Raw genomic sequence first — 15,012 nt, forward strand, 5'->3', positions numbered from 1 at the left:
TATTTCTGGAACGCCAACTCTTTAGCCTTTATTTTCTCAGCCACTTGCTTGGAGAACCATATCGGTTTCCTTTTCCTCTTGCTTTTATTTACTCTCCTTACATAAAGGTCTGTGGCCCTATTTATTGCTTCTTTCAGCCTGGACCACTGCCCTTCCACTTCCTGTTTGTCCTCCCAGCCCATCATCTCCTTCCTCAGGTATTCCCCCATTTTACTAAAGTCAGCACGCTTGAAATCCAGGACTTTGAGTTTAGAGTGGCCGCCCTCCACTTCAGCCGTTATATCAAACCAAACCGTTTGATGGTCACTGTTTCCCAGATGTGCACACACTCGCACATTTGACACACTATCCCCATTTGTGAGCACCAGATCCAGCATCGCTCCCTCCCTCGTGGGTTCCGTCACCATCTGTCTGAGCAGAGCACTTTGGAAAGCATTAACGATCTCTCTACTTCTTTCCGATTTGGCAGATGGAACCTTCCAATCTACATCCGGCAGATTGAAATCTCCCATCAATAGAACCTCTTTTTTCTTCGTGTTAGTCAGGTGGTAAGTCCATTTTGGCGCACGCTGGGCACATGTAGTGCCTTATGCAGCTTAGTAAAAGGGGCCCTAAAATAACTAAAATTAAAAAAAAAATTAAGGGAAAGCTGCAGCCCAAAGAAAAAGCCCTTACCTATCTCCCTGATCAATGTCAAAAGCCTGCCAAAAAGCCACGCCTTTAGTGCAACCTGTGGCATGGAGAGGACATGTTGTGTCAGTGCACCTGAAGATTGTCACAGCAAGATTCAAGAGCAATCTGGTGATCACAGGGGGCAGAAGTCAGTCAGCCATCTCACTCTGTATTGCTCAGTTTCTGAGCATTTTTCTCAGAAGAACAAATAAATATAATTGGACCAGTGTTCAAAAGCATTTATCCATATAGCCATGGATTCTATATATGGCATTCAAAGTTGCGTGTGCAAATTTGAGTGCGCACCCAATTTGAGTGCACAATTTAATTGTGTTTTGAGTCAATTAGCACCAATAATCGGGAGCTTACAATTATTGGCACTAATTTGGAATTACGTGCGCATCTTGCTAAGCACTATTCTATAAAGACGCGTGTGCAGATCTTTTAGCATGCAACTGAAAAGGGGGCATTGTGGGGCATGGGTGGGTCAGGGGTGTTCACTAAGGATGCGCGCACTATTATAGAATTCAGGGGATCCACACCTAATTTATGTGCGAGGATTTTCACCAGGTTTCAGTTGGTGTAAATTTTTGCATACAAAGTTGGGTGCGGATCCTGGTGTTGCACACTATTCCAACTTGGAACGCCATTTATAGAATAGCACTCGGCACTCATTTACTTTGGCACCGAAACGTGCACGCCATTTACTGAACCTACCTTAGTGGAAGCCTCTACAGGGATAAATGCTATAGCCAGCAATATTCAGAGGCATTGTAACTCGCCTTATAAATCTCATGGTGACTTGCCTGCCTGTTGCGAAGGTGATGGACCTCATGCGTCACCTAGGTAGGATTTTAGATAGTGCTGGGGAGGAGCCGGCTGCCTTGGTATATGTGGGTACCAATGACATAGGAAAATGTGAGAGACAGGTTCTGGAAGCCAAATTTAGGCTCTTAGGTAGAAAGCTCAAATCTAGAACCTCTAGGGTAGCATTTTCTGAAATGCTACCCATTCCATGCGCAGGGCCCAAGAGACAGGCAGAGCTCCGGAGTCTCAATGCGTGGACGAGACGATGGTGCAGGGAGAAGGGTTTTAGATTTGTTAGGAATTGGGCAACATTCTGGGGAAGGGGGAGCCTATTCTGAAAGGATGGGCTCCACCTTAACCAGGGTGGGACCAGGCTGCTGGCATCGGCATTTTAAAAAGGAGATAGAGCAGCTTTTAAACTAAAAATGGGGGGGGGGGGGGGGGGGGGGGGGAGGAAGGCCGACAGTCGCTCAAAAGCGCATGGTTCGGGTCAAGGTATCTTTCAAAGATATCACCAAAACCAGGAAGATAGGGTATCCTGATAGTGAGGTTGCAAAAGAGACCATAGTAGATCAGGTGTCCTTAAATAAAAATAAAAATCAGACAAAACATTGCAAATTAATACTGTCAAGTTCTAAGCATGATGTAAATAGGAACAACAAGCATAGTTTGAAATGTCTATATGCGAATGCCAGGAGCCTAAGAAATAAGATGGGAGAATTAGAATATATTGCACTAAATGAAAAATTAGATAAAATAGGCATCTCTGAAACCTGGTGGAAGGAGGATAACCAGTGGGACACTGTCATACCAGGGTACAAATTATATCGTAGTGATAGGGTGGATCAAATTGGTGGAGGGGTAGCACTGTACGTTAAGGAGGGCCTTGAATCAAATACACTGAAAATTCTAGAGGAAACAAAACACATCTTGGAATCCCTATGGATTGAAATTCCATGTGTAAAGGGGAAAACAATAGTGATAGGACTGTACTACCGTCTGCCTGGCCAGGATGAACAGACAGATGCAGAAATGTTAAAGGAAATTAGGTACACAAACAAACTAGGCAACACAATAATAATGGGTGATTTCAATTACCGTTAATTTCCACAGGGATAGTAGAATAATATCAAAATATATAACCCACAAATTCCACTATTGTATACCTGGGTATTGGAGGTGTGTGATCGCTAGCATATATGAAATGTGGAGAAAAAAAGACTTCAGAAATCCTAGAGAATGCTCCTGTGTGGAAACCACCATATGTCTGTGGAGCACCCCACTTCTTCAATCACTAGTCTTCACAAAAAAAACTCCACTCTTCTTATTTATATACTGCGTGCACAAACACCTAACACAATACTCAAAGGTGAAGGCAACTAATCCAAAACATTCGGTGAAAGAAAAACTACTTAACTTAAATGTTCTTAGAACTGTCCAGTCTTCATCTATTTCCAAAGCCCAACAGGAGACCCTGTTTCGCCCCAAATAGGCTGTTTCAAGGGCAAAAACTTTAATCCAGACAGCTGATTTCCATAATTCAAAGTCACCGCATTCAACTGCCTCCGGTTGGCGTCTTAAACGCGAATCTCACTTCCTTCTTCTATATATACGTCATTTCCTTGTTCTTAAACATGATGAATTCAACACAATAACTTTATTGGCAGACATCCAATTCACAAAAAAGCTTTCCATTCGATTGAAATGTTCAACCCTTTAGGGATTACAGTTTGCAGCGTGTAAATCCATCTTTGTTCTTTCTGTCTTAATTTCTTTCTTATATCCCCTCTGCGTTCTGAAATCTGAATTTGCTCCAGAACCACACACTGTAAATCACCAAACTCGTGTTGTTTCAAAAGACAATGTGAAACAAGAGGTTCATATGTTTTCTTAGCCTGTATACAGTGTCTATGTTCAATCAATCGTGTTTTTAGCATTCTGGAGGTTTGTCCCACATAATACAAATTGCAAGTGCATTTTAATAAATAAATCACATTCATGGATTGACAATCCGTGCAGGACTTTAAATGATACGATTTTCCCGTGCAAGAATCCACAAATGCATCCACATCCAACATAATGTGACACACAGAGCACTGCCCACAATTTGTATTATGTGGGACAAACCTCCAGAATGCTAAAAACACGATTGATTGAACATAGACACTGTATACAGGCTAAGAAAACATATGAACCTCTTGTTTCACATTGTCTTTTGAAACAACACGAGTTTGGTGATTTACAGTGTGTGGTTCTGGAGCAAATTCAGATTTCAGAACGCAGAGGGGATATAAGAAAGAAATTAAGACAGAAAGAACAAAGATGGATTTACACGCTGCAAACTGTAATCCCTAAAGGGTTGAACATTTCAATCGAATGGAAAGCTTTTTTGTGAATTGGATGTCTGCCAATAAAGTTATTGTGTTGAATTCATCATGTTTAAGAACAAGGAAATGACGTATATATAGAAGAAGGAAGTGAGATTCGCGTTTAAGACGCCAACCGGAGGCAGTTGAATGCGGTGACTTTGAATTATGGAAATCAGCTGTCTGGATTAAAGTTTTTGCCCTTGAAACAGCCTATTTGGGGCGAAACAGGGTCTCCTGTTGGGCTTTGGAAATAGATGAAGACTGGACAGTTCTAAGAACATTTAAGTTAAGTAGTTTTTCTTTCACCGAATGTTTTGGATTAGTTGCCTTCACCTTTGAGTATTGTGTTAGGTGTTTGTGCACGCAGTATATGAATAAGAAGAGTGGAGTTTTTTTTTGTGAAGACTAGTGATTGAAGAAGTGGGGTGCTCCACAGACATATGGTGGTTTCCACACAGGAGCATTCTCTAGGATTTCTGAAGTCTTTTTTTCTCCACATTTCATATATGCTAGCGATCACACACCTCCAATACCCAGGTATACAATAGTGGAATTTGTGGGTTATATATTTTGATTTCAATTACCCCAATATGGACTGGATAAATGTAACATCAGGGCACGCTAGGTAAAATTGACGAAATCAAGGACTACTTTTTGGAGCAGCTGATACAGGAGCCGACGAGAGAAGGAAAAATTCTAGACCTAGTCCTTAATGGAGCACATGATCTGGTGCGGGAGGTAATGGTGCTGGGGCCGCTTGATAACAGTGATCATAATATGATTGGATTTGATATTAGCTTTGAAGTAAGTATACATAGGAAATCCAATACGTTAGCGTTTAACTTTAAAAAAGGAGACTATGATAAAATGAGAATAACGGTGAAAAAAAAACTCAGAGGAGCGGCTGCGAGGGTCAAAATTTTACATCAGGCGTGGATGCTGTTCAAAAACACCATCCTGGAAGCCCAGGCCAAATATATTCCGCGTATTAAAAAAGGAGGACGGAAGACAGCCGACATGATTAAAAAGTGAGGTGAAGGAAGCTATTAGAGCTAAAAGAAAGTCCTTCAGAAAATGGAAGATGGAACCAACTGAAAATAATAAGAAACAGCATAAGGTGGTAGTTCTAATTTGACGCACGATTGGATGCACGTAGGCACCTATGCGCCTTAGTAAAAGGGCCCCTAAATGTGGCAGGGATGTGCATAACTTACAGTTCTGTGTAAGTTACACACGTAACCAGGACCACACTGTCTATGTGTATGCCCCCCTCCCCCTTGCATTTACACACTATCCCCTGGATTCTACATAGTAACATAGTAGATGACGGCAGAAAAAGACCTGCACGGTCCATCCAGTCTGCCCAACAAGATAACTCATATTTGCTGCTTTTTGTGTATACCCTACTTTGATTTGTACCTGTGCTCTTTAGGGCACAGACCGTATAAGTCTGCCCAGCACTATCCCCACCTCCCAACCACCTGCCCCTCCTCCCAACCACCGGCTCTGGCACAGACCGTATAAGTCTGCCCAGCACTATCCTCACCTCCCAACCACCAGCCCTGCCTCTCAACCACCGGCTCTGGCACAGACCGTACAAGTTTGTCCAGCACTATCCCCGCCTCCCAACCACCAGTCCCGCTGCCCACAACCGGCTCTGGCACAGACCGTATAAGTCTGCCCAGCACTATCTCCGCCTCCCAACCACCAGCCCCGCCTCCCGATCTTGACTAAGCTCCTGAAGATCCATTCCTTCGGCACAGGATTCCTTTATGCTTATCCCACGCATGTTTGAATTCCGTTACTGTTTTCATTTCCACCACCTCCTGTGGGAGGGCATTCCAAGCATCCACTACTCTCTCTGTGAAAAAATACTTCCTGACATTTTTCTTGAGTCTGCCCCCCTTCAATCTCATTTCATGTCCTCTCGTTCTACCACCTTCCCATCTCCGGAAAAGGTTCGTTTGCGGATTAATACCTTTCAAATATTTGAACGTCTGTATCATATCACCCCTGTTTTTCCTCTCCGCCAGAGCAAGTCTCTCCACATGCGTCTTGTAACGCAAATCCCATACCATTCTCGTAGCTTTTCTTTGCACAGCTTCAATTCTTTTTACATCCTTAACAAGATACGGCCTCCAAAACTGAACACAATACTCCAGGTGGGGCCTCACCAACGACTTACATATGGCACCAATATTTGGGCACGGATTTAAGATGTGCACCCAACTAAAATTGCCAAATTTTGAGCATCATTTACTGGATCTAGCCGTATGTAAATTAAGTGCGCCATTTCAGAATAATACTTAGGCACCCTGCTGTCACTTTCATGGGTAAGCGTACACTTATGGATGTAAGTACCAGTGTTCTAGACATTTACACAAGCAAGGGGCATGTAAATTCAGGTGCCTAGATTGAATAATTGCCTTTCATTTGTCATTGTGGATAATGGACTAGATTCTTTATATGGCACCTGAAAAATCAGCACCAAAAATATTTCTGCCTAGGCGTACTTTGTACTCTGCGCCTAGGCATGATCTGGTGCAGGAGGTAACGGTGACGGAGCCGCTTGATAACAGTGATCATAATATGATCAGATTTGATATTAGCTTTGGAGTAAGTATAAACAGGAAATCCAATACGTTAGCGTTTAACTTTCAAAAAGGAGACTATGAATGCAACTTAGTGGAGCAGCTGTGAGGGCCAAAAATTTACATCAGGCGTGGATGCTGTTCAAAAATACCATCCTGGAAGCCCAGGCCAAATATATTCCCTGTATTAAAAAAGGAAGGATGAAGACAAAACGACAGCCGGCATGGTTAAAAAGTGAGGTGAAGGAAGCTATTAGAGCTAAAAAATAAAATCCTTCAGAAAATGAAAGAAGGAACTGACTGAAAATAATAAGAAACAGCATAAGGAATGTCTAGTCACATGCCAAGCACTGATAAGGAAGGCAAAGAGGGAAAGATTGCGTTGGAGGCAAAAACACATAGTAAAAATTTTTTTAAGGTATATTAAAAGCAAGAAGCCAGCAAAAGAATTGGTTGGACCACTAGATGACTGAGGGGTAAAAGTGGCAATCAGGGAAGACAAAGACAGCGGAGAGAGTAAATTAATTCTTTGCTTCAGTCTTCACCGAGGAAGATTTGGGAAAGATACCGGAGCCAGAAATGTTATTCAAAGTTGACGAGTCGGAGAAACTGAATTAAATCTCTATAAACCTGGGGGATGTAATGGGGCAATTTGACAAACTGAATAGTGGCAAATCTCCTGGACCGGATGGTATTCATCCCAGAATACTGATAGAATTGAAAAATGAACTTGCGGAGCTATTGTTACTAATATGTAATTTATCTTTAAAATCGATCATGGTACTAGAAGATTGGAGGGTAGCCAATGTAACGCCGATATTTTTAAAAGGTTCTAGAGGTGATCCAGGAAATTATAGACCGGTGAGACTGACGTTGGTGCTGGGCAAAATGGTAGAGACTTATAAAGAATAAAATTACAGAGCATATTCAAAGGCATGGATTAATGAGACAAAGCCAACATGGATTTAGTGAAGGGAATTCTTGCCTCACCAATCTATTACATTTCTTTGAAGGGGTGAACAAATATGTAGATAAAGGTGAGCCGGTTGATATTGTGTATCTGGATTTTCAAAAGGAGTTTGACAAAGTACCTCATGAAAGACTCCAGAAGAAATTGGAGAGTCATGGGATAGGAGGTAGTGTCCTATTGTGGATTAAAAACTGGTTAAAGGATAGAAAACAGAGAGTAGGGTTAAATGGTCAGCATTCTCAATGGAGAAGGGTAGATACTGAGGTTCCCCAGGGGTCTGTGCTAGGACCATTGCTTTTTAACATATAAATGATCTAGAGATGAGAGTAACTAGTGAGGTAATTAAGTTTTGTCCTAAGATAACCCCTTATGGATCTACACTGACTTTGCTCCACGTCCATTTGTGTTGCTGTTTCCCTCCAATCTGCTGGACATGGCAGAGTATGACTACATGAAATTATCAAGGCAGCATACTTATGATGTAACAAAATCCAATACTGGGGACCAAACAAGTGCTCCTCAGTGACTTTCTCACACTTGGCTAGTACCATGCATAGTTCCCATATTTGGGGTTGTTGAGATGTGACCACTATTTTTCAAACTCAGGACAACATTTTTTGATCCACAACACTGAATGAATTTTTGGCAGAAGCTTTTCCAGGTCTCTAACAGAGGATGAATGGATCCGCATGGGGTTATCTTAGGACAGAACTTTGCTATGCTTAGTTAATGAATACTAAACATAGTTAATGTACCAAAGACAGTTTTCCTTGACTAGATGCTGTTTTGCATCATCAGGATTTTTTTCTTAGTATGTTTTATTCAAAAGAAAGCATTTAGGAGTCAATTCAACTAACCGAGAGCCTCCATTTAGGCACCCCAATTACATTATAGAATACTAACACACCCCAGTATCATCAGCACACCAGGTGCCCTACACAGCGGGGACACATGTAAGTTACAGTAAGTTACCCACACATGTGGGAGCCCAGCCTAAGTTATTCCTTGCTTCTCCCCCTGTGTACCCCCCCCCCTCATTGCAAATATGCACTATGTAAGTTTATTTATTTAGGGCTTCTTTTACTAAGCGGCGGTAAGTCCAATGCGGGCTTACTGCTCATTATACAGGAAGTACTGCCGGGCTACCACAGCAGCCTGGTGGTACTTCCCATACCTAGTGCGCCATCATTTCCAACACTTCAAAAATGTATTTATTTTTGTAGCGCCAGATTGTACCCGGCGGTAATCGGGCAGTGCCGCATGCTGCACGGTTACCACCGGGTTAATGCGGGAGCCCTTACTGCCACCTCAATGGGTAGCGGTAAGGGATCCCCCTCGATATAGCCATGCAGCAAGTGCTTTACTTGCCGCACAGCCATTTTCTGTAGGAAAGCAAGACTTCCCTTTTACCAGCTGTGTAAAACATGAGCCAACGCTAGCGCCAGTCCCCTTTTATCGCAGCTTTGGTAAAAGGGGCCCTTAGATTTTGCTCACACCTTTTTCAGTAGTAGCTCAAGGTGAGTTACATTCAGGTACACTAGGTGGTTCCCTGTCCCAAGAGGGCTCACAGTCTGAGTTTGTACCTGAGGCAATAAAGTGACTTGCCCAAGATCACAAGGAGTAGCAGTGGAATTTGAAGTGGGCAATTCTGGATGTCAAGACCAGTGTTCTAACCACTAAGCCATGCCTCTACTCATTTGCAGAATAGCACTTAGGCACTCTGCTAGCACTTACATATATATGTACTCGCATATAATGCAAAGCAAATGTAAATGAGGGCACCTAGGTTGTATTATTACCCTTCACATGTTACAGATAAACAATGAAAAACCATGATGTTACAGATGAAAATTATTATGACGGTAAATTAACAAAACCATACAGTAGCTGCCTTGGCTACTGTGGAGGTGTTGCACCTGAAACAAGAGGGTTGGGATCTGGTGGTAAGGAGTACTGGAGGCTGACTGCCCAAATCTGGCAGCATAGAGCAAGACCCAGACTACCAGAACCCAGTGGGGCAGAGAGTCAGTGAGCAGCCATTTTTCTGGATTAACCTCCTCCCATTCCCATGATTTTAGGATAAATGGGACAAGAGCCACAAGTGATCCAACAGGGTGCAGTGTGAGGTCAGAATTGTATCCATTGCTAAGTGTCACATTTTCACAGCTCATCAACAAAGCTGTAGTGATCTCACAATAACAAATGCATGCAAATCATGGTCCTTATAACCATGGTCCTTGATTTCCTGCAACAGCTTGGAGATAGATTCTTCGACATACTTAAATTTAGATATGACCAAGCAATTTCCTAACCACCACATACATAGAACCTCACCAACATGGAAAATTACATAAGGTACTGAAAAAAATCCTAGTTCAACATTAGTCTTGGCTAGCAAGTAGCAGCAGAGTGAAAACATTCACCAAAACTAGATTAATCAATAAAGGACCTCAGAAAACAGGAGTCTGTCAAGCATACTATCAAGTTGGTCACTTATCTCTTCCGTTCAATCATCTGTTCATTTCAGTCCATTAATTTTATTTATTTGTTATTTTGTTTATAGCATTTGTACCCTGCATTATCCCAACCAAGTTCAGGTTCAATGTGGCTTACATCAAACTTTTAAAGCAAATTACAATAACATAACTATAATAAAAATACATAACAATAATAGATAAAAATATCCAAGCAGTAAGATGACTCTATATTAATAACAAATTAACTAAAAGAATAACAATTACCAACAGTGGTGAGGAATTCACTAAATAAGAATTCTTTTATGTCCATTCTTGTGATGAAACTAATTTTTAAAATTAATTTTTGAAATTGAAGATGAAAGGATATTGTCAAACAGTTCAAACACAGTTCATCTACCTTTGCTGCCAAACAATGAACACAATCTCTTTTCCCGACTCATGCTTTCTTTGATTGGGTGACAAAAGAGTTGGATCGAGGGACAGTGCTAGATGTGGTCTAGTTAGATTTCAGCAAGGATTTTGACATGGTTCTGCATAGGCAATTTATAAATAAACTGAATGCATTCAGTATGGGCCCTAAAGTGATTGACTGGGTTGGAAAGAGGTTGAGTGGAAGGTGACAAAGAGCGGCATTTTCGAAAGGGACGTCCATGTTTTGATATGGACGTCCTTGCAAAACATCCCGATCTAGGGGCGGTGAAACCCATATTTTCGAAACAAGATGGACGTCCACCTTTTGTTTCGATAATATGGTCAGGGACGTCCAAATTCTGAAATTTGGTCATCCCTAGACTTGGTCGTTTCTGATTTTCAGCGATAATCAAAACCAAGGACGTCCATCTCAGAAATGACCAAATGAAAGCCATTTGGTCATGGGAGGAGCCAGCATTTGTAGTGCACTGGTCCCCTTGACATGCCAGGACACCAACCGGGCACCCTAGGGGGCACTGCAGTGGACTCCATAAATTGTTCCCAGGTACATAGCTCCCTTACCTTGTGTGCTGAGCCCTCCAACCCCCGCAAAATCCACTACCCCCAACTGTACACCACTACAATAGCCCTTACGGGCGAATGGGGGCACCTAGATGTGGGTACAGTGGGTTTTTGGTGGACTCGCTGTTTCCTCCACACAGGGCCATGCTGATGCGGTAAGCGGGGTAAGCACCGCAGGGGGGCGCCCACCTCTGCAGGGCGCCACCGTGGTGCTTACCCTCGCCGCCGAGGCCTTTAAATCTATTACCCGGTCGCAGCAGCGTCAGTGAAAGCGCTGCCGACGTCTCCCTTCCCTTGCACTCATTGGTTCCTTCAGTGTCCCGCCTTCTTCTGACGTCAGAAGAAGGCGGACACTGAGGGAACCAAGAGCGCGAAGGGAGACGTCGGCAGCGCTCCGCTTTCACTGATGCTGCTGCGACCGGAAGTAAAAAAAGATTTAAAGGCCCCAGGGCGTGGAGGAAAGAGCAGAGAGGCATGGATGGGAGGGCAGAGAGACAGGCATGGATGGGAGGGCAGAGAGGCATGGATGGGAGGGCAGCAGCAGGGCCCAGGGAGAGGACAAATTGCTGGAAGGGGAGGGGAGAGAGGAGGATTGCTAGCTATGGATGCAGCAGGGAAGGGCAGAGAGGGACAAGGATGGACATGGGGGCCCAGGGAGAGGACAATTTGCTGGAAATGGAGGGGAGGGGAGAGAGGAGGATTGCTGGCTATGGATGGAGGAGGGAAGGGCAGAGAGAGACAAGGATGGACATGGGGGCCTAGGGAGAGGACAAATTGCTGGAAATGGAGGGGAGGGGAGAAAGGAGGATTGCTGGCTATGGATGGAGGAGGGAAGGGCAGAGAGGGACAAGGATGGACGTGGATGGGAGGTCAGGACCCAGGGAGAGAGAAGAAATTGCTGGAAATGGATATAGAGCAAGAAATGAAGAAGAAAAGGAGGAAAGTAAAGAAATAAATGGAAAGGAAGCCCTGGAAATGGAGTTAAGAGGACAGATAGCAGCAGACTCAGATACTGGGCCAGCATGATCGGAAAAAGAAAGTCACCAGACAACAAAGGTAGAAAAAATTATTTTATTTTCATTTTAGCATTTGGAATATGTCCACTTTGAGAATTTACATCTGCTATCTTATTTTGCAATGTATAGCAATTTGTTTCTAAGAATATTGCTGACAATTCCTGTCAGTGTGGCAAGTGGTGAGCGATCATTTTCACGGGGGGGGGGGGGGGGGCTGATCATTTTCACCGGGGGGGGGGGGGGCTGATCATTTTCACGGGGGGGGGGGGCGGGGCGCCAACTGATAGTCTGCAGGGGGGCGCCAGAGACCCTAGGCACGGCCCTGCCTCCACAAACGTAACAGGTAGGGGGGGATGGGTTTGGGTCCGCCTGCCTGAAGTGCACTGCACCCACTAAAACTGCTCCAGGGACCTGCATACTGCTGTCATGGACCTGAGTATGACATTGAGGCTGGCATAGAGGCTGGCAATCAATATTTTGAAAGATAGTTTTTGAGGGTGGGAGGGGATTAGTGACCACTGGGGGAGTAAGGGGAGGTCATCTGTTCATTTTGGGCACCTTTTTGTGCCTTGGTTGTAAGAAAAATACGACCAGGTAAAGTCGCCCAAGTGTTCATCAGGGACATCCTTGTTTCTTTCAATTATGGGTCGAGGACGTCAAAGTGTTAGGCACGCCCAAGTCCCGCCTTCACTACGCCTCCAATACGCCCCCTTGAACTTTGGCCATTCCTGCGATGGAAAGCAGTTGGGGACGTCCAAAACTGGCTTTTGATTATACCGATTTCAATGACCCTGTGAGAAGGACGCCCATCTTCCGATTTATGTTGAAAGATGGGCGTCCTTCTCTTCCGAAAATGGATAGTGGTAAATGGAGTTCAGTTTGAGAAAAGGGGCATAATTGTGTACCATAGGGAACAATTCTTGGTCAGTTCTTTTTAACATTTTTGTAAATGGTATTGAACAAGAGCTGTCAGGTAAGGTTTGCCTCTTTGTAGATGATACCAAGATTTGGAATGGGGTAGACACCCCAGATGGTGGTGATGTGAGAAGAGTTCTAGTGAAGCTTGAAGAATGGTGTAGAATTTGGCATCTAGGAAAAACTCAAGGAAGCTGTACAGCATAGGAGGTGAAATGGATCCTCAGAAGCTTAGCTGAAATTGGGTGGCGGAGCAGGTGGGGGGAAGAGGAGTTGGTGGTTGGGAGGCTAGGATAGGGGAGGGCAGACTTATACGGTCTGTACCAGAGCCGGTGATGGGAGACGGGACTGGTGGTTGGGAGGTGGGAAATACTGCTGGGCAGACTTATACGGTCTGTGCCCTGAAAAAGACAGGTACAAATTCAAGATATGAGTTTATCTTGGGCAGACTAGATGGACCATGCAGGTCTTTTTCTGCCGTCATCTACTATGTTACTATGTAAGTACTTCTGCGCATGAAAAATTAGTGAGACTTGGTGGTTATTGTATGTGATCATCTTAAGTTGGTTAAACAGGTAAAAATGGTGATAACAAAAGCCAGAAGGATACTTGGTTGCATATGGAGAAGAATGACTAGCAGGAAAAAGGAGGTGATAGTGCTTCTGTATGTCTCTGGTGGTGAGACTTCATTTAGGGGACCTTTTATGAGGTCGCGGTAAAAAGTGACCTGCGATAGTGTAGACGTATGTATTGGATGCGCGCCGGGCCAGTTTTTACCATGTCTGCAAAACAGGGCTTTTTTTAATGGGATGGGAAAAGGGCATGTGGTAAAATTGAAACCAGCATGTGTCCAAAACCGGGCTGAGCCCTTACTGCCACCCATTGATCTAGTGATAACGGTTCACGCAGTACACACTGCACGTGCCACCTGCCAATTAGCGCTGGAAACAACGTGTGTGGGAGGAAATAAATAAATAAATTATTCTTCCTACTCTCTTACCTATCTATATGTTACATCTTTGCTTTACCCTTTACTATCAATTATAATGTTCTATTACGTATTGTGTTGACATTGTAAGTAGTATACCATGCCATACTTTGTATTATTTGAATATTTTTACTGCTGTAATTGCCTATTGCTCATGTTTGATCTATTCTTACTGTATACCGCCCTGAGTGAATTCCTTCAAAAAGGCAGTAAATAAATCCTACTAAATAAATAAAATTCAGGCATTATGGGCACGTGCCAAATCTAAAATTACAACCGGGGGTGCAATAGCCCAGCGGTAGTCTCATTTAGGCACATGCTGCACATGCATAGCACCTAACGCACCTTTGTAAAAGGGCCCCTGAGAGTACTGTGTACAATTCTGGAGTGGAGGAGTGGCCTAGTGGTTAGAGCGCACTGGTCTTGTAATCCAGAGGTGGCTGGTTCAAATCCCACTGCTGCTCCTTGTGATCTTGGGCAAGTCACTTAACCCTCCATTGCCTCAGGTACAGACTTAGATTGTGAGCTCTCCTGGGACAGAGAAATATCCAGAGTACCTGAATGTAACTCACCTTGAGCTACTACTGAAAAAGGTGTGAGCAAAATCTACATAAATAGAGGCCACACCTTCTAAAAAATATAAACAGAATGGATTTAGCCCAGAAGGTGGTTACTAAAATGGTCAGTGGTCTTAGACATAAAACTTGAGGACAGATTTAAAGATTTCAATACATATAATTTGGAAGAAAGGCAGAAGAGGGGAAATATGATATAGACATTTAAATACCTCTGTGGAATAAATACACAAGAAGTGGGCCTCTTTCAATTGAATGGAAGCTCTGGAATGAGGAGACAGGATGAAAGTGAAAGGGGATCAGGAGTAATCTATGGAAATACTTTTTTATGGAAAAGGAGTAGGATGCATGGAACAGTTTCCCAGTGGAGGTAGGTAGAGATAAAATCTATATCTGAATTCAAGAAAGCATTGGACAAGGAATACAAAAGGATAGTAGAGATTAGTATTGTAGATGGTATGGATGGGCAGGCTAGACAGATGATATGCTCTTGATATCTGCTGTCATTTTCTATATTTCTTTGAGGTTAATCTGTAACAGACTTCTTCAAAGGTTAGCACACTTAATTAATGCAAGGGATATAACACCAATGCAACATATCTTCATGCTTCTATCAGTGTTCTTGTTCAACCTTTTAGC

This window comes from Microcaecilia unicolor, chromosome 4, assembly GCF_901765095.1.
Source record: "Microcaecilia unicolor chromosome 4, aMicUni1.1, whole genome shotgun sequence".
Lineage (NCBI taxonomy): Eukaryota > Metazoa > Chordata > Amphibia > Gymnophiona > Siphonopidae > Microcaecilia > Microcaecilia unicolor.